This window comes from Nicotiana tomentosiformis, chromosome 5, assembly GCF_000390325.3.
Source record: "Nicotiana tomentosiformis chromosome 5, ASM39032v3, whole genome shotgun sequence".
NCBI lineage: Eukaryota > Viridiplantae > Streptophyta > Magnoliopsida > Solanales > Solanaceae > Nicotiana > Nicotiana tomentosiformis.
The window spans coordinates 6,859,440-6,886,619 of NC_090816.1; the positions used below are offsets into that span (position 1 = coordinate 6,859,440).

At 39.7% G+C, this 27,180-nt stretch overlaps 1 long non-coding RNA gene across 2 annotated transcripts; it reads right to left on the bottom strand.

Annotated features, from left to right (window-relative positions):
- Positions 1–5,058: 5,058 nt before the first annotated feature.
- LOC138910763 (uncharacterized) lies at positions 5,059–10,147 on the bottom strand. Of its 2 annotated transcripts, XR_011415898.1 has the most exons (3): positions 10,082–10,147; positions 8,919–9,173; positions 5,059–5,264 (listed from the first exon to the last, which is right to left on the bottom strand). It is a non-coding gene; the product is annotated as an uncharacterized lncRNA (long non-coding RNA). The 2 variants fall into 2 exon arrangements; XR_011415897.1 differs by lacking the exon at positions 5,059–5,264 and having other exon boundaries at positions 8,816–9,173.
- Positions 10,148–27,180: the final 17,033 nt, after the last annotated feature.

The following is a 27,180-nucleotide window of genomic DNA, read 5'->3' on the forward strand; positions in this document are numbered from 1 at the left end:
GTTCCGCAGCAGAAGAAGCCATTGTTAGAGCTCAAGGGAGATGGGGCTCTCAGATACAGGGGTCGTTTGTGTGTTCCAGATGTAGCAGGGCTACGAGACAAGATTATGTCAGAGGCACATTATTCATGGTATTCCATCCATCCTGGATCGACGAAGATGTATCATGACATTAAGGATATGTACTGGTGGAATGATATGAAGAAGAACATTGCTGAGTTTGTCGCCCAATGTACTAGTTGCCAGCAAGTGAAGGTAGAGCACCAGAAGCCCGGAGGGCTGATGCAGACTATAGGGATCCCGACATGGAAATGGGAGGCGATAAACATGGACTTTATCACGGGTTTACCTCGTTCTAATTGTAAGTTCGATTCCATATGGGTGATAGTCGATAGGCTCACGAAATCAGCTCACTTCCTACCGGTCAGATCTACATATACAGCAGAAGATTATGCAAAGTTATATATTAAGGAGATAGTGCGGCTACACAGAGTACCGGTTTCTATTATATCTGACCGTGGGGCTCAGTTTACAGCACATTTTTGGAGGTCATTTCAGAGAGGTCTAGGGACTCAGGTGAATCTCAGCACAGCTTTTCATCCACAGACTGATGGACAAGCCGAGCGCACAATTCAGACGCTCGAGGATATGTTACGAGTATGTGTGTTGGATTTTAAAAGAAGTTGGGATGAACATCTACCTCTTATCGAGTTTGCATATAATAACAGTTACCACTCCAGTATCCAGATGGCTCCGTACGAGGCTTTGTATGGGCGTAAGTGCAGATCTCCTATAGGGTGGTTTGATGTTGGAGAATCTGGGTTACATGGGCCAGACCTGGTTCAGCAGGCCATAGAGAAAGTAAAGCTTATCCGGGAGCGACTGTTGACAGCTCAGAGTCGTCAGAAGTCATATTCTGACGTGCGGCGATGAGACTTAGAGTTCAGGATTAATGACTGGGTATTCTTAAAGGTATCACCTATGAAGGGCGTGATGAGGTTTAGCAAGAAAGGCAAGCTTAGCCCACGGTATATTGGGCCTTATAGGATCATTCAGAGAGTGGGCCAAGTAGCTTATGAGTTAGAGTTGCCCTCAGAATTGGAGTCTGTCCATCCGTTTTTTCACGTATCTATGCTACGGAAGTGCATTGGCGATCCTACCCGAGTGGTGCCCACGGATAATGTACATATTACAGAGGACTTGTCATACGAGGAAATTCTAGTTGCCATCCTAGACCGACAAATCTGCAAGCTACGAAATAAGGAGGTAGCTTCCGTGAAGGTTTTATGGAGGAGCAAGAATATAGAAGAGATGACGTGGGAATCGGAGGGAGAAATGAAGTCTAAATACCCCCACCTATTTCAAACTGAAGATATGGTTCGAGATGGGACGCTACAACATAGCTCTATGTAGGGTAGCAGGTCATCAGGTAAGCTTTTATTTTTCACTTTCAATATTTATGATTTACGGTCGGTGAGGCAAATTGCTGCTATTTATAAAGATTGGCCATGTGTGGCATGCATAGTATGTTTTCTGGCTGCGTGCAGGTTGGTTTTAACCTAGTGTACGAAGGATACTCTGGAAAAATTTTCCAAAGTCTCTAAGAGTAAACATTCGAGGACGAATGTTCCCAAGGGGGAGTGATGTTACACCCTATATTTTCGTACGTAAAAATGCGTCGTAAGCAAACTAATGTAGGACCAAAAAATGAGATAATATTTAAAAGTATATAAAGTAAGTTAATCATGTTACCTCTGAGGTTACAAATATTGAAGATCATGAACAACAATTACAAAGAGGGTTGGACAGTTCAGAAGCTAAAGCAATTAAATAAAACAATGTTTCGTCGAAAGTCGACAAGTTGGGAATGTTATAACATGTACCTTTGGGGTGAGACTAGGGTGATTAACATGATAAGGAGATTATGTTATGATTTATATTAGTCGTATGACATCCGTGTGTTATGTTATGAAGTCAAGCGAGTTGTGGAACAAAAGTTGATGAAAGTCATCACAAGTTACATTCATAAGTTTTACTGAAACTTTGGGTCAAATATAACTGCAATTTCCTCCAAATATACTTAGAGTTATGGAGTGTTCCACCCATAAACTTAAAGATCTATGAGTCTATTTCTCAACGCATTAAACCGTTTGTCAATACGACATCGGAGTAGAGAGATATGGGTATTTGTGCGATACTGCACAAGCTGCTAGGTGACAAGTAGGTGTGTCACCTACTTGCTTAAATGAAAGCCCAAAAATGGGCCATTTCGGGTCGTCCAAAGAGGCCTTTTAAGGGCCTATTTTCTTCATATATTAGACTTAAAATAGAGCATAATAACCAGACATAAGCTCTGCAAAGAATCCTCCCAAATATTTCCCACAAACCCTAATTGATTTTCTCTCCCTTTCAAGTTCCAATTGGAGGTAAAACTTAGAGTTTGAAGAACCAAGATAGGAGCTGAGTTATCCAACAAATAAGGTGAGTTTACTGCTCTCTTTCATCCATTTTTTCTTCTGTAAATTCATGGTAAGTCGTTCTATACTTGTAAGAACTCACGGGACGGTGATCGGAAGCCGTGAGTTCGAGTTATTCACTTGTAGCGGACTGTTTTGTGGACTGTTTTGTGTTGCTGTTGGGCTGCGTGTTTTACTACTGTTTTGTGGAGTTTTGGAGGAGGAAGGGGGTGTAGAAACACCATATAAATGTAGGGTGGTTGGCTGGTCGTTCGTCATAACATTTCCGGGTCGTTTGACACTACTACGGTGGTCGTTTTGAGTATGAAGAGATTGGGGTGTGTTGGGCTGTTTTGTAGTGTTTGATGGCGTATATAGGGCTGGAAAATGATGTATTTATGTTGTTATTGTTCTGTTCTTGTATTGTTGGTGTTATCTTGAATTTGGAGGAAGTAAGGATTATAGGGGAGATGCTGCCCGTTTTAATACAAAATAAGTTTGTCGTTCGTTGTGCGATAGTTGTACCTTTCGTAACTTAACGATAGTATTATTATCATTCTTGTAGATTAAGGTGCGAAGAGGTGAGTTCAACTTGGTGATTGGAAAGATTGTGATAAGGTATGTTAAGGCTAAGCCCTTCCTTCATTTTGGCATGATCTCGTAGCTACATGTGTTAATAATGAGACATAAAGAGAAGTTCGTATTCATGAATTTATTCACATTATTCTAGTTTCATAAGTTACAATATTATTCCTTATCGAGACTTCATATTCAGTTTAGTTTTGTCTTTATTCAGTCAAGAGAGAAGAGGGTCTATATATATATATATACAGTATTACACTATTTTCACCACCATCGAGCTATAATCGGTGGGCAGGCCCCTATTGGGCAACCTCTGATCAGATGGTAAATTATATATACCGAGCCTACTGTGGCCGAGCGCCTATGAGCGAGCCCAGGATGGCCGAAGTACAGAGCCCAGTATGGCCGAGCGCCTATGAGCGAGCCTACTACGGCCGAGCAGTTACACGTACCAAGCCTTGTAGGGTCGGACATTTATTTTACTTACTATATTGAAGGAGTTTAGTCACTATCAGTAGGTAAGTATATCTCCAGACCATCTTTGACTCCCAGTTAATTTCAGTTATCATATTATCAGTTCAGTTTTAGATTTCAGTTATTTTATTGCCTTACATACTCGGTACATTATTTCGTACTGACGTCCCTTTTCTGGGGGTGCTACATTTCATGCGTACAGGTTCAGACAGACAGACGGGTAGACCTTCTCAGTAGGTGTTTCCCGAGTTCAGCCTGATCGGTAAGCTCCACGTCTTTCGGAGTTGCCAGGTCTAGAGTTTTGTGTACATCTTATGTACATCTGTATATATGTTATGGGTAAGTCGGGGCCCTATTCCGATCACAATATATCTATCAGTAGAGGCTTGTAGACATATTCTGTTGGTTAGTGCAGTATGTTGGGTTTGTAGGCCTGGTATGTATATTTGATGGTTTGTCAGCTGTAGTAGCTATGACGGCCTTGTCAGCCTAGCTTTATATTAATGTTTAGTTAGCGCTAGTTTCCATTCAGTTTTATATTTTGCTTCGCAAATTGTTTTGCAAGGTGGCCCCATGGCCAAAGTATGACATTATATGTTCAGAGTCCAGTAATCGCAATTTGGTACGCCAGGTTAGGTGAGGCACCGGGTGCTGGTCTCGCTCCTAGGTTCGGGGCGTGACAATAACACCGGCGAACCTTAACGCGTTCAACAAGGACGATGACACCACATCACAATTGAGAACTCTACCGCGCTCGAAAATACCAAGTCTTGTTATTCCATCAACCCAAATCTAAACATTCCTGGTCCGATTGCATTTCCTTCGTCGAAAATAAAATGTTTAACTTCTGAATCATGCACTGAGAAAAATCTCCTTTCAAGTCAATCAATGCCTCGACACATAAACAAGCACCCTACCATTACACCAACATAGTGCGATAACAACGCACGAATTGTCATAACAATCAATAACAAATCTCAAAACCATAGGAAATACTGATGCTGAGATGAAAGGATAGGACGGCCTTTCGCCGGGCGACAGTAATAGCCCAATCAAATACGCAGACAGAAACATCCTGCACCACCTCTTTATTACCATGACAATTCCTCGATTCCCAATCTATAACAAGCGCTTCAAGTCACATAAGATTGAATAGGAAATAAATAAAGGTACAAACCTCAAAAGAATCAATTTGCACGATGAGGAATCAAGAAGGGAAGTGCACCTAACAACCTTGTAGCCTCTCGAAGTTAAGTGCAGACATCTCCGCACCGATCCGCAAGACTCTACTAGACTCGCTCATGACTCGTGAGACCTTAGTGAACCTAGTGCTCTGATACCATGTTATTACGACCCAAAATCCATTAAAGGTCGTGATGGCGCCAGACACCGCTGTCAGGCAAGCCAAAAATAAATACTTAATTTGGTTCTCATTTTAATATTTTTGAAGTCATATTTTCCTTCAATTAAATAGTAAAAGATGGTATTCACAGTGTAAATAATAATATTCTTAACAAATTTAATACAGAACAACTCATTATCACCCAAAAACCCGGTGTCACAAGTGCATGAGCATCAACTAGGAATGTAACATAAAATACAGCATTTGTCCGGAATACAATTTTGGACAGGAGAAATATAAATACTCTAAAGGAGACTCTGCCGGCTGTGGGTCGTAATATGGAATGCAGCTCACGTAAGTCCCCGCATGCATACACGCCTCTGCTCTCACAAGGCCACTAGTCGCATATGTACCTGCACAAAAATGTGCAGCAAGTGTAGTATGAGTACGTAATCAACATGTACCTAGTAAGTATCTAGCCTAACCTCGGAGGAGTAGTGACGAGGGGTCGACATCGACACCCACTAGTGATCCAATAATATCAGGTACAGTAAAGAGGTAAGTAAATATGAGGCAGAGTAAATAAATGAGATAAACAAGTATAAATCACGTGGTACAAATCTCCTTCTTTACGAGAAACTCAAGCTCTCCATTAGAAATTTCCTCCTTAACCGGAGCATATATATAGATATAGTGGATCTCATAAGATAGATTATCATTACTCAAATCAGGAAAACTCACAGATACATTGTCTTCTCGCCAAATATTACGCACGATTCGATGAGGATATGATTTAGGAAATGTCGAGGCGTACGGCTCGATCCAATATAAATATTTAAACTGTGCACTGTCGATGGTCGAACGGCACGAACCATAGATACATCTATTAAACTTCCGAGGCAAATGCCCCGCTCCCATAAAAGTGTGCTACATAAATCCTGCCGAGGCGATCGGCCCGATCCCATAAGAGTGAAATACATAATCCTGCCGAGGTGAACGATCCGATCCCATAAGAGTGAAATACATAATCCCGCAGAGGCGAATAGACCGATCCCATTAGAATAGGAAGATTTGACGGGTCCTTGACCCCACTCACGAATAAAAGTGTGAGTTGTAATTTCTTTAACGAAAACCTTTCAATGAAGTATATATATATATATATGACGGAAACATGATGTAAGGGGAGTAAAGTTATTCGGTGACTAATCATGAACTCGTGAAGTCTCTACAATAGCAAGTCTAGTCTCAAGTAGAAATGTAAAACAGAGGAATTTAACAGGCGAGAAAATGCTCAAATAGTGCAGCTACATCATGATGTGAACCTAAGCCTACCCGAACAATAACATGTATGTAGCTACGTATGGGCTATCGTTACATCGCGCGTACATATTCCCCACAATAAGTAGCACACATCAACATACAACACCTAGGGATATTTCCCCCCTCACAGAGTTAGACAAGAGACTTACCTCGTCTCAAAGCTTTCTTTCCGGTCCAAAATTGTGCTTTAACTCCTCAACTCGGTGCCAAACGATCGAAGCTTGTCAAATGTTATATAAAATAGTCAATACATGCTCAAGAGTTCACATCTTAGCTATTGAAGTGATTTTTCCAATCCAAATTGAAGAATTCCTAAAATTCACCCCCAGGCCCACATGCCCAGATTCCGAAACTTTTCGAAGATAACCACTGCCCATAACATCATGAACTCAATATATGATTTGTTCTCAATTCCACGCCCTAATTCGTGGTCAAAATCCAAAAATACCAATTCTAGATTTTCTACCGAAAATCCCACAAATTTTCCTAAATTTTCATGTTTAAATCCATGCATAAACCATGTATTTAACTCACAATATATGGGGATCACTTACCTCATTAAAGATGACAAAATGGCACTCCAAAATCGCCCCCAAGGCCGACTCCAACGAGAGAAAAGAGGTGAAATGAGCCAAAACCCGATTTAGCTAATTTATGTATTCTGCCCAGGCAACCTCCGCACCTGCGCTCACTAGACCTCTTCTGCGGTTCCGCAGGTGCGGCAAAATATTCCGCTTCTGCGGAAGTCTCCCAGCTGCCCAGCCCACTTCTGCATTAAATTCACCTGTGGACTGCCATTCCCCCACTCCCTTTTCACATCTGCAACCTCCTGGCCACTTTTACGGCTCCGCACATGCAGCCAAAACATCGCAGGTGCGGTTACACTAGATGACAGCAGCTCCAGCATTCCTCCAAGCCCAATCTCGATCCGTTTACCATCCGGAATCCACCGAGGCCCTCGGGACATCAACCAATTATACCATCATGTCTTAAAACACAATATGAACTTAGTGGAGCCTTCAACTCATATCAAACAGCGCTAAAAACACAAATCACCCTCCAATTCAAACTTAATGAACTTTGAAATTTCAAACTTCTACAATCGATGTCGAAGCCTAACAAATCACGTCCGATTGATCTCAAATTTTGCACACAAGTCATAATTAACATTACGGACCTATTCCCACTTCCGGAATTAGAATCCGACCCCAATAACAAAAAGTCCACTCCCCGTCAAACTTCTCAGAAAGCTTCGAATTTCTAACTTTTGCCAAATGACCCCGAAATGACCTACAAACCACCAAATCCTCTTTCGGGAGTGGTCCCAATACCTGAATCACCATACGGAGCTATTCCCAGACTCGGAATCTCAAACGAACATCAATAACATTGAAATACACTTCAACCGAATTTTATGAAATTTTTCCAAGTGCCAACTTTCCACCATAGGCGCCGAAACGCTCCCGGGTCATCCAAAACCGGATACGGACATACGCTCAAGTCCAAAATCATCATATCAACCTGTTAGAACCTTCAAATCCCGATTCCAAGGTCGTTTACTCAAACAATCACACTTTAGTCAATTCCTCCAACTTAAGGCTTCCGAAATTAGAATTTTCTTTCCAAATCAACTCTGAACTTCCCGAAATTAAATTCCGACCACGTGTACAAGTCATAATACCCGAAGTGAAGATACTCAAGTCCTCAAACTGCCGAACGATGCGCTAAAGCTCAAAATGACTGGTCGGGTCGTTACATTTCAGCTGACATATATCACTGTTTTGGAAATTTCTGAAAGACACTATTTTCTGTTTCAGTCGAAATTGGTATGAAATTACTGTGGAGTTTTAAATGTTGAACTTGAAAGCATGCCTACCTTTTTATGTTCGAAATTACTGTATTTGGACATAGCTGTGAAGCTCATCACTATCTTTAGTTCTTTATTTATTATTATGACTTACTGAGTTGGTTGAACTCATACTACTTGTGTGCAGATCCAAGTGATCCCGGACACCACGGGTGTTGATTCTTTCGCACAGCTGATTTTCTGGAGATTCCGAGGTAGATGTCGTATTTCGCAGACCTTGTCTCTCCTTCCCTATCCTCTTGTTTATTGTATTTGGTCTCAGATCATTATAGACCATATTTTCCAGACTTGTAATGTATGTACTTAGTGACACCGCGTTTTGGGAGTGTTTGTATCGGTATTTGGGAGATTTTTAGTATTGTATTTGAATATTATGTTTCCAAACTAAAAGAAAATCGTGATTTATTGAGGTTGTCAGCTTATCTAGTATTGAGATATGCGCCATCACGAGAGGTGTGATTTTTGGATCGTGACAATAGGGTTGTAGTGGAGTTGTGGCGGTGGTTGCTAGTGGTAGTTTTCCGCTAGAGATTGGTGTTGGTGGTTAAGCATTAGTAATGGATAGAGTAGTGGTAAAGAGTCACATTCACAACAATATTTAAAATTATTAACTTTAAACTTTATATTTTACTGTTTCTAATGTCATGCCTTTATATCTACGAAAGTTGGCATGTTTAAGACCACAATCTAATTTCTTTTTTAAACTTCATCACCAATCAAACAGGACTACCACATAAAATTAAACTGCAATATAAAAGTGAATCTGGTCCAAAAAGATAACTCTCAACGAAGGAAAAACTAAATTAGAACTAATCAAGATCAACAGGAAAGCTAAGAATCCACTAACAATTATATGTGTATTTTAAAAGTCTGGTTTTACCTCTGCAATTATTTCTTTGAGAGCCCTGACAATAGGCTCTGACAGGTAGCAAGAAGCTTTGCTAAAGCTATCTTAATTTTTTCTGCCCATCACAGTCAATACCATACGCCCACCTTTCACCAATTCTATTGAGCGTAACTTGAGAAAATTTACAAAATCTCTTTCATATTGCTCGTAACATGCTTCAATCACATCTAGTGGGCTTGTACTTTCCACGTGAATATTTCCTTTATTATTCTGTATCCCAACAGGTACCTATTAGAGGAGAAATAAAAGTTAGAATTACTTATTCAAAATAAGTATGATCATATTATATATATGCTCTATATTTTAATTGCCTTTGAATAATGTTAAAGTTGTCTTCGTGTGACCTATAGGTCACGGGATCGAGTTGTGGAAGCGGCCACACTAATGCTTGCATTAGAATAGGTTGTCTACATCACACCCCTAGGAATGCGGGTCTTTTCAAAACCCTGCGTTAATACAGAATGCTTTATGTACGGGCTACCCTTTATTATTTTAATTTATCAATTTTGAAATGTAAGACAAGATAACTTACTAAATAGATCTCTTAATAAAATATAGGGTCTGAGCTTAGCTACACTTGTAGCTCCACCCCAGAAAGCAAAGGGTTAAGTTAAACTTATGCACAACCTATCCTATATATCCTAAATCCGCATTTGACACCTATAGTATTGATTTCAAAAAAACAATATTATAAAAAGAAACAAATACTATAGGATTATGATTTTATATAAATTTTTAAGTTCTTTTTCTTCAAGTTTGCTCACAAAATTATTTTGTACCGCAAAATAAGAAAAATTGCATCATCATCTCCTAGAATCCATATGCAAATTGCTGACATACTCCAACACGACATTAAAGCAGGTTGAGGTCTAGGGTTTGAGTAACGCTGTCACCCATTATATAAAAAAACTACATGCTGGGATCATCAAAAAGCTCGCTTGTTCGAAAGAGCTTCAGGTTGGATTCAACACTACATACAATATTCCATTATGGTCCTCACTAGCTCTTTGCTTGAATTAAGCTCGCACGTCAGGAGTGTGTTAAAAATATAATTAAATAAATAAATATACTCTTTCTAATATTTTAAACTTGTAGATGAGATGAATTCATTAGTACTTAACAATACAAAAACATACTTGGGAAAGCCAGTGGAGACTGTAAGAGGAGTGAAAAGTGCAGACTCTTGGAATCGTTAAGGGTAACTAGCCTATTTTCCTATTTGTGTACCTTAATTATAAGTATTATGACTTGATCAAACCTATTAAAACTAGTAGAAATGACACTAGATAGCCACTTTAAAAGGCTGCTATTTAGGAATTAGCAAGTATATCCTGAATTTCAGTTTTTCAGTTTAATTTTTCGAGACACAAATATCTCCAATTGTCTAAAAGTTAAGATTTTTATATGAAAATTTTAGGACAAAATAAGCCATGCGTTCGCGGCCTCCTTCTTCGTGATCGCCAGCCCTCCTTCTTCACGATCGCGGTTAACAAAGCTTGGCATAAATATAACCCCCATCCCTCCCCCACCCCCCACACAGACAAAGAGGGGGGAGGGGAGGAGATTTTTATCATATATTTAGAAAATCATGATTTTGCAATGACTCATCGAGAAAAATCATATCACGTTTTTTAGTGTCATCACATCTTGGCTTGTACCATCACGTATTGGGTCCATGAATTGAATTTGGATAATATTTAATTTTATCGGGTGTTTATACTATATTCAATAAATATATCACAGGTATTTGTAAATAAAATTTTCTCACTCAGTTATGGTTAAGAAATCATAGCACGTTTGTTTTAGTGTCATCACATCTTGGCTTGTACCATCACGTGTTGGGTCCATGAATTGAATTTGGACAACCATTTACTTACAACTGATGACACATCAATAAATATATCACACTATTTGTAAATAAATTTCTCTTACTTAATTATGGTTAAGAAATATATGTTTTCACCAAATAGAATCACTTACCCATGGTAAATTGGTACAATTTGGTGTAAACACTCGGTGCGAATAAGTTTATCATAGAATTTGCGAGTCAATCAAGTTGAGGAGGTTCACTTAGTGAGGTCAATCCCGGTAATAGCACGAGCTAGTTATTGTTTAGTCTGTAATTATTGAAAATAGCTACTATCATTTATTTTAGATTTGTAACTACAAAACACTGAATCGAAATTGCAGAAGACTTGGAAAAGTTAAGAGACATGGAAATATCTGGGAAAATGAGAGAGTCCACCAACAGCATGGAAGCAGTAATGGCAAGTCTAACTCTTCATGTGGTAGTTTGTACTCTTATGAAAGATAGAGTTATATGCATGCATATGAAAGTTCACTTTGTACTCTTCATCTAGTAGTTTCACTTTGAAATTAGTAAATTATAGTTGGAAAAGCACCTATTAGAAGAAGAAACATAGAGAACATAGTGCAAATTGGGACAGTCTTAGGAATACATGACTCAATTTATATCAGCTACTCAAGAATTATTTCAAATGGTATGTTGTCAAACTATTCTTGTAACGACCCGACTTGTCATTTTAAGAATTAACGCCCCGTTCAACGACTTAAGGTCTCGGGCAACTTCATAATATGTATTATGATCCGCGGGTGTGGTCGAGTTTCATAATTGAAAGAAAAATTCTCATTTTGAAGTTTAAATGGAAAGAGTTGACCAAAGAGTTGACTTTTGAGCAAACGGCCTCAGAATAGAATTTTGATGATGTTAATAGTTTCGTATGGTGATTTTGGACTTAGGCACATGTTCGGATTTGGATTTGGAAGTCCGTAGGACAATTCGACGCATTTTGGCGAAAGTTGGAAAATAGACGTTATTCGGAAAGTTCGATCGAAGGTTGAATTTTTGATAATGAGGTCGGAATCCGTTTCTGGAAATTGGAATAGGTCCGTTATGTCACTTATGACTTGTGTGCAAAATTTGTGGTCAATCGGACTTGATTCGATAGGTTTCGGCATTGAATGTTTAAGTTGGAAATTTCATAATAGACTAAAGTTTCAGGTGAGTTCGCATAAAACCAAAATTCAAACGAGCATACCTCTCTTGATATGACAATTTATATGGTTTGTTACCTCTCATAAGAAAGGTCTATGTGTCTAGTTTCCAATGCTTTAAACCGTTCCTCATTTGGACATTCCTACAAGAAGTTATGACCAAATTACCAAAAGCTGCCAGAATGCGATTTTGCGACCACTATGCGATCGCAAAATGGTTTTGCGACCGCAAAATGGTCCAGAACAGCCCAGTTCTGGGCACCAATTTATGCGATCATTTTGTGACCCGCACACCAATTATGTGGTCCATTATGCGACGGCATAACTGAGTTCGAAGGGTTAAGTTTTCTATTTTCATAATTCGACCTCATTTTGATAAATATGCTTTGAGATTTATTTTGGGGCAATTATCTGAGGTTTTTTAGAGAGAAGTGAGAGTGTTCTAGAGAGAGAAAGTGGATGAAGTATTTTTTTGTGATGACCCTCCTCGATTTGCGTACGCAGTCCGGGCAGGTTTCCGGAAAGCTTTTATGTTGAAAACTAATGAAAATAAGATTTTTTGCCTTAAAAGTTGATTTTAGTTGACTTCGGTCAATATTTTTGGTAAATGTACCCGAATCCATGCGTTGATGGTCTCGGTAGGTCCGTATCGAATTATGGGACCTAGGCGTATGACCGGAATTGAATTCGGAGGTCCCTAGCTTGAGTTATGAATTTCTGATGAAAATTAAAAGTCTGGAAATTATTTGTTTTTAAGAATTGATTGATATTTGGCATTGTTAGTATCGGGTCCGTATTCTGGTTCCGGAGCCTGGTACAAGTTCATTATGATATTTAAGACTTGTCTGTGAAATTTGGTGAGAAACGGAGTTGATTTGACGTAATTCGGACGTCCAATTGAGAAGCTATGAATTTTAAAGTGTTCTTGAGAATTTCATTTGATTTGGTGCTAATTTCGTAGTTCTAGGTGTTATTTTGGCGATTTGATCACGCGAGCAAGTTCGTATGATTTTTTAGACTTGTGTGCATGTTTGGTTTGGAGCCCTGAGGGTTCGGGTGAGTTTCTGATAGGCCGCGGGATGTTTTGAACTTAGAAATTTTGCTGGTATAACTGAACCTATTGCAGGCCTCTGATCTCGCAATTGCGAGATCAGGCATCGCAAATGCGAACATAACAGGGTCCGCAATTGCGAGGCTTTCATCACAATTGCGATCAGAAGCCTGCGCCAGCAGTTCTTGCATTTGCGAGGTTACCTTCGCAATTGCGAAGGGAGTCTGGGAAGGGCAGGTTCGCAAATGCGAATATTTACTCGCATTTGCGAGGTTCAGTGGTCGTAAATGCGACACTTTTCTCGCATTTTCGAAGGCAGCGGGATTGTGAAGGGCATCGCAATTGCGATTGTTCCTTCGCAATTGCTAGCTTCGCATTTGCGAAGCTCAGGTTGCAATTGCGACACCTGCAGCGGAGTAAAAGGGGCTTAGACAGGATTTTTCATTCATTCTTCATATTTTCAAAATCCTAAACCTTAAGAGGCGATTTGCCAAAGACCAAATCTTCCCCAAATCATAGGTGAGTGATTCCTAACTCTTTTCTTTCAATCTTTTACATCTTATAACAAGATTTAAACCTAGAATCTAGAATTTTGAGGTCGGATTCCAAAACTAATTACATATTCGGGCTCGGGGGTGAATGGGTAAAAGAATTTTGGTCCGAACCTCGGGTTTTGACCAAGCAGGCCCGGGGTCGATTTTTCAACCTTTTGGAGAAAAATTTGGGAAATTTAATTTGTGAAATATAATTGATTCCTTTAGCAATATTTGATGTTATTGAGTCATTTTTGAATAGATACGAGTGTTTTAGAGGTGAATTCCAAAGGAAAAGCTGTGATTGAGAATTTAGCGGTCTTCGGAGCAAGGTAAGTGTTGTGTCTAACTTTGGCTTGAGGGAATAGGTATTGTGTGAGTAATTGCTACATGTTTTGTTGTTGAATACGATGTATAGTTGAGGTGAAGAGCATCTATGCGTTGTGGTCGAGTCATAGCATGCGAGTGAAATTCCATTCTTGCAAATTTATAGTCTTAAATCTTGTTATCCATGCTTATTGATGTTGTTGAAATATTGGGAGACTTGTATTCGTTTCCACTAAGGTTGATTAAATTGTGAATATTGATTCGAGGTTGAGATGTTAAATTGTGAAAGTAATTATTGATGAAATATTGATTTCTTTGTGAAACTTCTCTCTATCCGTTGTTATTGATTCTGTGAATTGTGAGGAAGAGTATAAAGCACGAAGGGTGATGCCGTACGTGAGTTATTTATATGGTGAGGAAGAGTGTAAAGCACGAAGGGTGATGCCGTGCATGTATTATTTATATTGTGAGGAGGAGTATAAAGCACGAAGGATGATGCTGTATATATTAGGAGAGGTTTAAAGCACGAAGGGTGATTCCGTGTATATTATGAGAGGTTTAAAACACGAAGGGTGATGTCGTGCCGTTCTATTTATTTATTTGGTGAGGTTGAGAGTAAAAGCACGAAGGGTGATGCCGTGCAGTTTTTCTTGCTGTTTTAATTACTCAATTCGTTTAAGGATTTTTGGTTTAATCCTGTCTTTTCTTTATTCTCACTCTTTATGTTATATTCCCCCCGTTGTATGTTCCCTTTCCATTATTTCTGCGTTATTTCATTATTTACTGTTGTTGCCACTAGCATGATTATACTGTTCAGGTTATATGTGGGTGTCTTGTCCTAGCCTCGTCACTACTTCGCTGAGGTTAGGCTCGACACTTACCAGTACATGGGGTCGGTTGTACTGATGATGCACTCTGCTCTTTCTGTGCAGACTTTGATATCGGCTCAGGTTGATCGAGATTTTGCTATTGGTCCGCTGTCCGGAGGCTCAAGGTAGATCTGTCGGCGTTCACAGACCTTGAAGTCCCAATCTACCTTTTATGTCACTGTTGTTTTCTTTCATTTAGATAGTTGTATTTCTTTCAGACTATTACTTGTAGTAAATTCTAGAATGCTCGTGAATAGTGACTCCAGATCCGGGTGGTAGTAATTAATACAGTTTTATAAAATTCCGCACCTCTTATATTTCATCTTAGTTAATCATTGTTATTTACTGAATGGAAATAAGGAATTGGTTTAACTATTTTCTAACGTTGGCTTGCCTAGCAAGTGAAATGTCAGGCGCCATCACGGTCACGTCGGTGGAAAATTTTGGGTCGTGACAGTTGGTATCAGAGCACTAGGTTTTCTATGTCGCACGATTCACGAGTAAGCTTAGTAGAGTATGAAGGATCGGTACGGAGACGTCTGTACTTGTCTTCCAGTGGCTACAGAGTTTAGGAATAATTCTACTTCTTTCATTCCTTATCGTGCGGCATTGATTTATCTTGAAACATATATCTCATAATTCCTTTGTATCCACTCGTGTATGACATTACACACTCGGTTTTGGTTGTGCGTCGATGGTTCATGATGCCGCAGGTGGACTACGAGAGAGCCATAGATGCTCAACGTGTGGTTCCAACTGAAGATGCGGGCGTATTGAGAGATCGACCAGTAAATCATGTGAGGGGTGCAACAGACCTTGTCATCTGGTTGATTTATACGAGTTGTGAAGGTTAATATTGTGGACCATCGAATGTGGTGAACTATGATGTCGCGCCAAGTGGGGGAGTCCAATATCAATGAATGGATTGCGAGTCGTGTGTTATATCAGTTTTGGCCTGAAATGTATATATGTGGTACTGAAAGGTTCTCCCAAAATTTACATGTGTTTAAGGCCTGAGATTTTGTAGAGGATAAGGTTGGGACTTGAGGTATGTCCGCCTCTGTAATAATCTTATACTTCAGTACCAAAGGAGTTAGAGAAACAACATTAAATTTATAGAAGGTCTATTCAGCGTGGACGTCATGCTTGCGAATTTTGGGGTGCTTCGGAGGAAGTACAGTGGTTGATGAGATTCTGGACTAGGAATTGTCTGTATGGATATCTACTTTTGTGATCATCGTATATAAATAGGGGTTAAGTTTACCCAAAAGAAGAATCGAAGAGTATGTTAAGAAATGGGTCAGCTCAACTGTGTTGAGTCAGCATAACAAAAGAAGAAATTGGCCTTGGGAGAGATAATTCTCCACAAGTGTCTGTGGCAAGCCTATGAAAAGGGCAGACCAGCCAATACAACACCGCCCACTTGGATTGGTTCTCAGAAATACTTTTGAAAGTGTTTGTTTCCCGGACTCTCCGTAATGCATGGCGCATATGGTTTGAACGATTGCGTCAGGTCACCATGACAGTGTCATAATATTCCATCAGGTTCAATAAGTTAGCCCGTCATATTCCTACTTTGCTTCCTACAACCAGAGAGCGAGTCCACAGACTCATTAAAAGGACTTAATTATGATCGTAAAATTTTGTATGACTCGGGAGCTATAGATTGATACTTCATTTCCACTAGTGGTAGAAATTGCAAAGATATTAGAATGTGTTCGGGGTGAGGAAAAAAAGGAAAGTAAGGAGACCAAGATGTCGCGAGGTTCTGGGGGATTCAGTGGATTCTACTCTGCGAGTATAAATCATTATGGCGGGGGCTCAGGTAGTCGGCCAGTCCAGTTCGCACATCGGATTAATCGAGGTGGTCCAGTTAGTTCTTTTAGTGCACCACTGACATGAGTTTCCTACAATGGTTATTCTAGTTATCTGGCACACACTCAATATGAGCAGCCAAACACACAAAGGAGTTGTTATGAATACGGTGATACTAGGTACATCATGAGAAAATTGTCCCAAACTTGGGAGAGGCATATTTCATCAAAGCACTCAGGCTACGTGCCCCATTGCAGTTACTACACCACCCACACGATCAGTTAAGGGTGGAGGACAGGCGGGTAGAAGGCGTCCTAGAGGTGGAGACCCAGTCATTGTTATATTTGTTTTATGGTATGGTGGAGGTCGTTACATCAGATGGTGTCGTTATAGGTACGACCTCGATTTAAAATAAAGGAATAATTTCCTTAACTTGATTCGGTTCTGAGTATCAAGACGAGTCCTCCTATTGTGCTCCACTTATGAATGAGCTTCGTAATTCTGTAATCTACTTATGTGTTTACTTCTGTTGGGAGGTTTTATGGAGATAACTACACCTATCATTCCATGATGGACTCTAATAAGATCTGTAAGGCTAAATGTGTCTTTCTGGTACTTATTTCGGTATGTTTTGATGTATTTCCAAATAATTGATTACAAATTGTGAATTATACGCCCTACCGGTGTGGGGTTCATTATGTGTTGTGATTTTATTTAATGAAAGTTATTTAAAAGGAGAAAATGGAAAGTTTCGATTGGCAAGATGTGCATATTACTTGTGATTCAGAACTGAGGCCGAGGTCCTCGTATTTTAAAATAAATTGATATGTTTAAACCGGGGTATGAGCTACGGTGGAAGTTATATAAGGACGAGATCCTTCTGATAAAAATTCTTATGTTTAAATTCTCCCTTGTGAAAATTAAATTTGTACTATAGTACTAATAGGGAGTCATGCCTGCTAGGCTTATTTGAAAATTTTTTGTATGAAATTCTTTGTGCATACTTGCCAAATTCGTGTTGTAATATTGAGTTGTAACCTACGAGGTAGGTGCCCGCCCAGGTGGCGTTTAATGTGACTCGTTAATTCAGGTAAATAATTATGAGGTCTTCATGCCTCACATCTCGTTATTAGTATTGTGAAGGTTTGGAACGAGATTTTTGTTAACATGAAGTTAATTGACGATTCGGTAATTGATTATAAACAACTATTAAGACCAGATTCACGCAGAAGGGTGCCCCATTTAGATGGTCAGACGAGTGTGAGTTGAGCTTTCGGAAGCTCAAAATCGCTTTGACTACAACGCTAGTGTTGGTATTACCCACAGGTTCAGGATCATATACGGTATATTATGACGCCCCTTACATTGGGCTGCAGTATTAATGCAAGATGGCAAGGTAATTGCATATGCGTCGCGGCAATTGAAAGTTCACGAGAAGAATTATCCTGTTCATGACTTAGAACTGGCAGCCATTGTTCATTCGCTGAAGATTTGGAGGCATTACCTCTACGGTGTCTCGTGTGAGGTATTTACTGATCATCGTTGCCTTCAGTACCTGTTCAAACAAAAAGATCTTAATTCAAGGTAGAGAAGTTTGTTGGAGTATTTGAAAGACTATGATATCACCATTTTGTAACACCCCGGAAAGGCCAATGTGGTGGCCGATGCTTTGAGTAAAAAGGCTGAGAGTATGGGCAGTCTTGCGTATATTCCGGTTGGTGAGAGGCCATTAGCTACATAGGTTCAGACTTTGGCTAAACAATTTGTAAGGTTAGATATTTCAGAACCCAGTCGAGTTCTAGCTTGCACATTCGCTCGGTCTTCTTTATATGAGCGCATCAGAGAGAGGCAGTATGATGGTCCTCGTTTACTTGTCCTTAAGGACACAGTGCGGCACTGTGAAGCCAAACAGGTTGCTGTGGGGGAAGATGGTGGTCTGCGAATGCAGGGTCATATTTGTGTGCCTAATGTGGATGGGCTTCGTGAATTAATTCTTGAAGAGGCACATAGTTCCAGGTATTCTATTCATCCAGGTATCGCCAAAATGTATCAAGATTTGCGGCAACATTATTGGTGGAGGAGAATGAAAAAGGATATAGTTGCATATGTAGCTCGGTGTCTGAATTGTCAGCAAGTTAAGTACGAGCATCAAAGACCTGGTAGGTTGCTTCAGAAGTTAGAAATTCCTGAATGGAAATGGGAGTGTATCACTATGGATTTTGTTGTTGGACTCCCACGGACTCAGAGAAAATTTGATGCAGTTTGGGGGTTATTATGGACAGGTTGACCAAGTCAGCACATTTCATCCCAGTGGCAGCTACCTATTCTTCAGAAAGGTTAGCTGAAATTTACATTCGTGAGATTTTCCGCTTTCACGGGGTGCCCGTGTCTATTATTTTAGATCGAGGTACGTAGTACAACGTGAGTTGGGTATGCCGGTTGAGTTGAGCATATCATTCAATCCTCAGACGGACGGGCAGTCCGAGCGTACTATTCAGATCTTGGAGTATATGCTCCGCGCCTGTGTTATTGACTTTGCAGGCTCTTGGGATCAGTTCTTGCCATTAGTGGAGTTTGCCTACAATAACAACTACCAGTCGAGCATTCAGATGGCTCCATATGAGGCATTATACGGAAGGCGATGCCGTTCGCCAGTTTGCTGGTTCGAACCGGGAGAGGCTCGGTTATTGGGTACCGATTTGGTACAAGATGCCTTAAATAAGGTCAATATTATTCAGGATCGACTTCGCACATCTTAGTCTAGGCAAAAGAGTTATGCCGACCATAAAGTTCGTGATATTGCATTCATGGTTGGATAAAGAATATTGCTTCGGGTATCGCCCATGATGGGTGTTATCAGATTTGGGAAGAAGGGCAAGTTGAGCCCTAGGTATATCGGGCCATTTGAGATCCTCGAGAGAATGGGGGAGGTAGCTTATAGACTTGCGTTACCTCCAGGGTTATCCACAGTTCATCCGGAATTCCATGTGTCTATGCTCCGAAAATATCATGGTGACCCGTCCCACGTGTTAGATTTCAGCTCTGTCCAGTTGGACAAGGACTTGACGTACGAGGAGGAGCCGGTGGCAATTCTAGCCCAGCAAGTTTGCCAGTTGAGATCAAAGAGTTACCCTTCAGTTCGAGTGCAGTGGAGAGGTCAGCCTATTGAGGCAGCTACTTGGGAGTCCGAGTTCGATATGCGGAGTAGATATCCCCACCTTTTCACCAGCCCAGGTACTTTTCTAAGTCCGTTCGAAGACGAACAATTATTTTAGAGGTGGAGAATGTGATGAGTCAAAAGGTCATCTTATGTTTTAAAACTCGAATCTGCGCTCTTAATCCTTAAAAATCTCATTTTTACCCTCCTCGATTTGCATGCGCAGTCCGGTAAGGTTTTCGGAAAGCTGTTATGTTGAAAACTAATGAAAATAAAAAATTTTACCTTAAAAGTCGATTTTAGTTGACTTTGATCAACATTTTTGGTAAACGAGCCGGGATCCGTGCGTTGACGGTCCTGGTAGGTTTGTATTGAATTATGGGACCTGGGCGTATGCCTGGAATTGAATTCGGAGGTCCCTAACTTGAGTAATGAATTTTTGATGAAAATTAAAAGTCTCGAAATTATTTGTTTTTTAGAATTGATTGATATTTGGCATTGTTAGTATCGGGTCCGTATTTTGATTCCGGATATCGGTACATGTTCATTATGATATTTAAGACTTGTATGTGAAATTTGATGAGAAACGGAGTTGATTTGACGTGATTCGGACATCCAATTGAGAAGATATGAATTTTAAAGTGTTCTTGAGAATTTCATTTGATTTGGTGCTAAATTCATAGTTCTAGGTGTTATTTTGGCGATTTGATCATGCGAGCAAGTTCGTATGATGTTTTTAGACTTGTGTGCATGTTTGGTTTGGAGCCCCGAGGGCTCGGGTGAGTTTCGGATAGGCCACGAGATGTTTTGAACTTAGAAATTTTGCTGGTATAACTGAACCTGTTGCAGGCCTCTGATCTTGCAATTGCGAGATCAGGCATCGCAAATGCGAACATAACAGGGTCCACAATTGCGAGGCTTTCATCGCAATTTTGATCAGAAGCCTAGGCCAGCAGTTCTCGAATTTGCGAGGTTACCTTCGCAATTGCGAAGGGAGTCTAGGAAGGGCAAGCTCACAAATGCGAACATTTACTCGCATTTACGAGGTTCAGTGGTCGCAAATGCGACACTTTCGTCGCATTTGAGAATGGAGCGGGATTGTGAAGGGCATCGCAATTGCGATTGTTCCTTCACAATTGCGAACTTTGCATTTGCGAAGCTCAGGTCGCAATTGCGACACCTGCAGCCGAGTAAAAGGGGTTTAGACGGGATTTTTCATTCATTCTTCATATTTTCAAAACCCTAAACCTTAATAGGCGATTTTCCAAAGACCAAATCTTCCCCAATTCATAGGTAAGTGATTCCTAACTCTTTTCTTTTAATCTTTTACATCTTATAACAAGATTTAAACCTAGAATCTAGAATTTTTATGGTGAAATTAAGATTATTGGGTAGAAGTTAGGAATTTAGAAATTTGAGGATTTAGACCTCAATTTGAGGTCGGATTCCAAAACTAATTATGTATTCGGGATCGGGGGTGAATGGGTCAAAGGATTTTGGTTCGAAACTCGGGTTTTGACCAAGCGGGCCCGGGGTCGATTTTTCAACCTTTTGGAGAAAAATTTATGAAATTTATTTTATGAAATATAATTGATTCCTTTAGCAATATTTGATGTTATTGAGTCATTTTTGAATAGATACGAGTGGTTTGGAGGTGAATTTCAAAGGAAAGCTTTGATTACGAGTTTAGTGGTCTTCAGAGCAAGGTACGTGTTGTGTCTAACTTTGGCTTGAGGGAATAGGTATTGTGTGAGTAATTGCTACGTGTTTTGTTGTTGAATACGATGTATAGTTAAGGTGACAAGCATCTATGCGTTGTGGTTGAGTCATAGCATGCGAGTGAAATTCCATTCTTGCAAATTTGTAGTCTTAAATCTTGTTATCCATGCTTATTGTTGTTGTTGAAATTTTGGGAGACTTGTATCCGGTTCCACCAAGGTTGATAAAATTGTGAATATTGATTCGAGGTTGAGATGTTAAATTGTGAAAGTAATTATTGATGAAATATTGATTTCTTTGTGAAACTTCTCTCTATCCGTTGTTATTGATTATGTGAATTATGAGGAAGAGTATAAAGCACGAAGGGTGATGCCGTGCGTGAGTTATTTATATGGCGAGGAAGAGTGTAAATCACGAAGGGTGATGCCGTGCATGCATTATTTATATTGTGAGGAAGAGTGTAAAGCACGAAGGGTGATGCCGTGTATATTATGAGAGGTTTAAAGCACGAAAGGTGATGTCGTGTATATTATGAGAGGTTTAAAATACGAAGGGTGATGCCATGTATATTATGAGAGGTTTAATGCATGAAGGGTGATGTCGTGCCGTTCTATTTATTTATTTGGTGAGGTTGAGAGTAAAAACACGAAGGGTGATGTCGTGCAATTTTCCTTGCTGTTTTAATTGCTCAATTTATTTAAGGATTTTCGGTTTAATCCTGTCTTTTCATTATTCTCACTCTTTATGTTGTATTTCCCCCACTGTATGTTCCCTTCCCATTATTTCTGCGTTATTTCTTTATTTACTATTATTGCCACTAGCATGATTATACTGTTCAAGTTATATGTGGGTGTCTTGTCCTAGCCTCGTCACTATTTCGCCGAGGTTAGGCTCGACACTTACCAGTACATGGGGTCGGTTGTACTGATGCTGCACTCTGCACTTTCTGTGCAAACTTTGATACCGGCTCAAGTTGATCGAGATTTTGCTATTGGTCCGCTATCCGAAGACTCAAGGTAGATCTGTCGGCGTTCACAGACCTTGAAGTCACCGTCTACCTTTTATGTCACTGTTGTTTTCTTTCATTCAGACAATTGTAATTTTTTCAGATTATTACTTGCAGTAAATTCTAGAATGCTCGTGAATCGTGACTCCAGATCCGGGTGGTAGTAATTAATACAGTTTTATAAAATTCCGCACCTCTTATATTTCATCTTAGTTAATCATTGTTATTTACTGAATGAAAATAAGGAATTGGTTTAACGATTTTCTAACGTTGGCTTGTGTAACGACCCGACTTGTCATTTTAAGAATTTACGCCCCATTTAGTGACTTAAGGTCTCGAGCAGCTTCGCAATATGTATTTATGACCCGCGGGTGTGGTCGAGTTTGATTTACTAAAGATTCAGAATTAAATTAAAAGAACAATCCTTAATTTGAAGCTTAAATAGAAAGAGTTGACTGGAGAGTTGACTTTTGAGCAAACGACTCTGGAATGGAATTTTGATGATGTCAATAGCTCCGTATGGTGATTCTGGACTTAGGAGCATGTTTGAAAAATTATTTGAAGGTCTGTAGTGGAATTAAGCTTGAAATGCCAAAAGTTGAATTTTTGGGAAATTTGACCCGGGGGTTGACTTTTTGATATCGAGGTCGGATTCTGATTCTGGAAATTTGAATAGGTCTGTTATGTCATTTATGACTTGTGTACAAAATTTGAAGTCATTCCGAATTGATTTGATGTGTTTCAGCACAAGATAAAGAATTTGAAAGTTCAAAGTTCACAGATTTTGATTTGAGGTGCGATTCGTCGTTTTGATATTGTCTGATGCGATTTAAGAATTTGACTAAGCTCGTATGAAGTTTTAGGACATGATGGTATGTTAGGCTGAGGTCCCGGGGGGCCTCGGGTGACTTTGGATGCCAAACGGATCGAATTTGGATTTGGAGGAGGAGTTGAAGCAGCTGAACATCTGGTATGATTGCATCTGCGCGAAAAAAGGCCGCAGGTGCGAGCTCGCGGATGCGAGAAATGAGTCGCGGAAGCGGAAAATTCATGGGCTAGCTAGGCACCGCGGGTGCGAAATATTTGCCGCGGATGCGAAGCCACGGGTGACAAGAATTGTACAGCAGGTGCGAAGAATTGTACCGCGGGTGCGAAGAAATCACCGCGGGTGCGAAAGCCCCTGGGCAATACAAAATCAGAGGGGTTCCGAGCTTTTTCCATTTTTGGGCATTTCAAGCTCGGGTTTGGTGATTGTTGAGTAAGGTTTTCACGAGAAAACTTGAGGTAAGTCCCTTGTGATCATTTCCACTCCATAATATTGAATTATCATCGAATAATCCGATTAGATTACATGTCTTTGAGGTATAAATCGAGGGTTTGAACTTAGGGATCTGAAAACAAAAAGTTAAGATTTGGAGGTCGGGTTGTTATTGGAATTTGATAAGATTGGTATAGTTGAACTCGTATCGGAATGGGTGTTCAGATTTCATGAAAATTTTATCGGGTTCCGAGGAGCAAGCCTCGCGTTGACTTTTGTTGACTTTTTGGAATAAAATTTTAAGTCGACGTATTATTATCCGGAATTGTTTCCGATGAATTTTAATAAAGTTATACAATTAATTTGGATAGATTTGAGCTATTTGAAGGTCAATTCAAGCAAGAAGGCTATTTTGGAATATCGACCTACCTTCAAAGAGTAAGTGTCTTGCTTAACCTCGAGTTGGGGAATTACCCCTTAGGCATTGAGTCTTATGTGCCATTTGTGAAATGTGAAAAGCCGTGTACGCGAGGTGACGAGTACGTACTCGGGTTTATACGTGCAAAATTCATTGAGTTGAAGTCTTTGGCATTATTGTGTAGTAAATTGAGAAATTGTGGAAAAATATTAAATCATTTATTTGCCATGTCTAAATCCTTATTGTTGAATTTGTTTTTATATGATAATTTGATGTGATTGTTACTTGAAATATTTATGAAATTTCGTGAGTACTGTTGGTTTAATATTTCTTTGAAATTAATTCCAATATGAATTTTAGTATGCAAATAATTAATTTAAGCAAGCTTAAGAAGAAGTGTTAATATAATTATCTAAATTTGTATTAATGAAGGCTTTGCTTTATGCTGAGAAATTTCTATCTCTATTGATTGTTTCTGGGAGTTATATACATTATGTGGAGCCTTAAGCTATTTGTTGTGAAATTAATTAATTTTGATATATCTTTGGAATTTGGTAGTAGCCATTGGGCAAATTATGATATGAATTGATTTTATTATGTTCCCGTGTAAATTGTTGTGTTGTGTGAGTTATTATTTTGAGGAGATAAGGGTGGCATTTCACTGTAGTTGCGTTTGTTGGAATATTGTCTGGGCGGAGCGATAAGGGTGGCAATAGGAGTGATAAGGGTGGCTATTGATATTGTCTGGGTGGAGCGATAAGGGTGGCTATAGGAGTGATAAGGGTGGCAATAGGAGCGATAAGAGTGGCTATTGTCAGGGACGATATGTGATTATGTGGAGATTGTTGTGTTGATAATTTTTATGTGATGTTGTGATTTTCTTGTGTTTATTTTTATACCTTGTGTAATTTGTCTTGTTGTTGGTAAATTGATAACAATCTAATTTATGTTGATATTGAGCGCTTGTGGCTATTGTCAGGCGGATTATAAAATAAAATGTGGGCACGAGATACCGTGAGTAAATAATGAGGATATTTGGCACGTGAATTGTCCGTGCATTTGTGATATGAAATGAGGGCACGAGGTGCCGGGGAAGTATGATGATTTTATTATGGGCACGAGGTGCCGTGAAAATATGAAAATGGGTTGAGACCCATATTTACGAAAAATATGAAAATGGGCTGAGACTCGTATTTTGATGATTTTGAAATGAGGTGTCACATGGTGACTTTTTAATTGAAAGAATCATATTTAAAATATTTATTTGGAAGGATTTTTACTTAGAAAGTATTATATAAACGAATTGTATTTTGAAAGATATTTATTTGAGGAATTTGTATTTGAAAAGATTTATTGAAAGAATTATATTTGAAAAATAATTATTTGAGAAAATTATATTTGAAAGAGAGTTATCTGGAAGAACTATGCGATAGACATTTATTTGAAGGGATTGCTTTAATTGGGTGTAATTGTGTTTATTAATTGTTGAGTAGTATTAATGGTATTCTTGTTGTCTGTTGTGCATATCACTGATTATTTTATCGTGCCTTTATTATTATTTATTTCCTATTATTTTGTATATCATATTGCACAGGTTATTAATTAGTGAGTGTCTTGACTGTACCTTGTCTCTACTCCATTGAGGTTAGTCTTGATACTTACTGGGCACTGTTGTGGTGTGCTCACTCTACATTTCTGCACATTTTGTGCAGAGCCAGGTATTGAAGATAACGGACTTGAGCAGAGTTAAAGCGGGATTGTAGGGATTCAAGATAGAGCTGCTTGGTCGTCGCAGTCCCTTGGAGTCTTTTTATTTCATTGTACTGTTAATTTGTAATCAAACAGTATTGTACATTCGGTCCTCGTGATCATTCCATTTATTCAGTTAGAGTTTGTGACTCAGTACTACCACTCTTGAGAGGTTGTATATTGTAATTATTTCCGCTTATAGTTTTGATTATTTATTTAATTCAAAACAAAATGGCTTCAAAAATGTAATGGAAATCGGCTTACCTAGTCTTAGACTAGGTGCCATCATGACTCCTGTGGTGGGATTTTGGGTCGTGACAACTTGGTATCAGAGCTCTAGGTTCATAGGTTCTACGAGTCACGAACGATTCTAGTAGAGTCTTGCGGATCGGTACGGAGACGTCTGTACTTATCTTCGAGAGGCTACAGAACTGTTAGGAAATTTCCATTTCATTCATTCCTGGAGTGCGGAATTTGTTGAATTTGGAATTTCAACCTTTGTATCTCCATTCTCTCACAGAAGGTGAGAACACGTGCTACTGGGTTAGCTGAGCAGGCATCCGCACATACTGCTAGGGCTGCAAAAGTCCGGGGCTGAGATAGAGGCCGAGGTAGAGATCGAGGGAGGGCACGTGTTGCGACTAGAGCACCTATCAGAACAACAGTTGGGGAGCCACTAGTAGCTCCAGTTGGGGGACAGGTACCAAAAGCACTTGTTGTTAACCCAGGACTTCAGGAGACTTTGGCACAGTTCCTGACTTTATTTGGTATATTAACTCAGGCGGGATTGATCTATGTTGCACCAAACATTCCGCAGATTGGGGGAGTAGCTCAGACTCCTACCAAAACTCCAGAGCAGCAGGCTCACGTTGGTCAGGTTCCGGGTTTAGTATACAACCTGTTATTCCTGTTCGGCCTGAGGTCAGGCCCGAGGCATCAGAAGAAGAACAAAAGAAATTTGAAAGGTTTAAGAAATATGATCCACCAACTTTCAGTGGCACGGCTATAGAAGATGCCCAAGAATTTCTAGAAAATTGTCAACGTATTGTCCGCACCATGGGTATTGTGGAGGTGAGCGGAGTTGCCTTTACTACATTTCAACTGTCAGGCGCAGCTTATCGGTGGTGGAAAATCTATGAAGAAGGTAGACCAGTCGATGCCACACCACCAACTTGGGCTCAATTTTGGGAAATGTTCTTGAAAGAGTTTGTTCCCCAGACTCTCAAAGATGCGTGGCGCACAGATCTTGAACGGTTACGTCAGGTCACTATGACAGTGTCAGAATATGCTATCAGGTTCAACGAGTTAGCTCGCCATG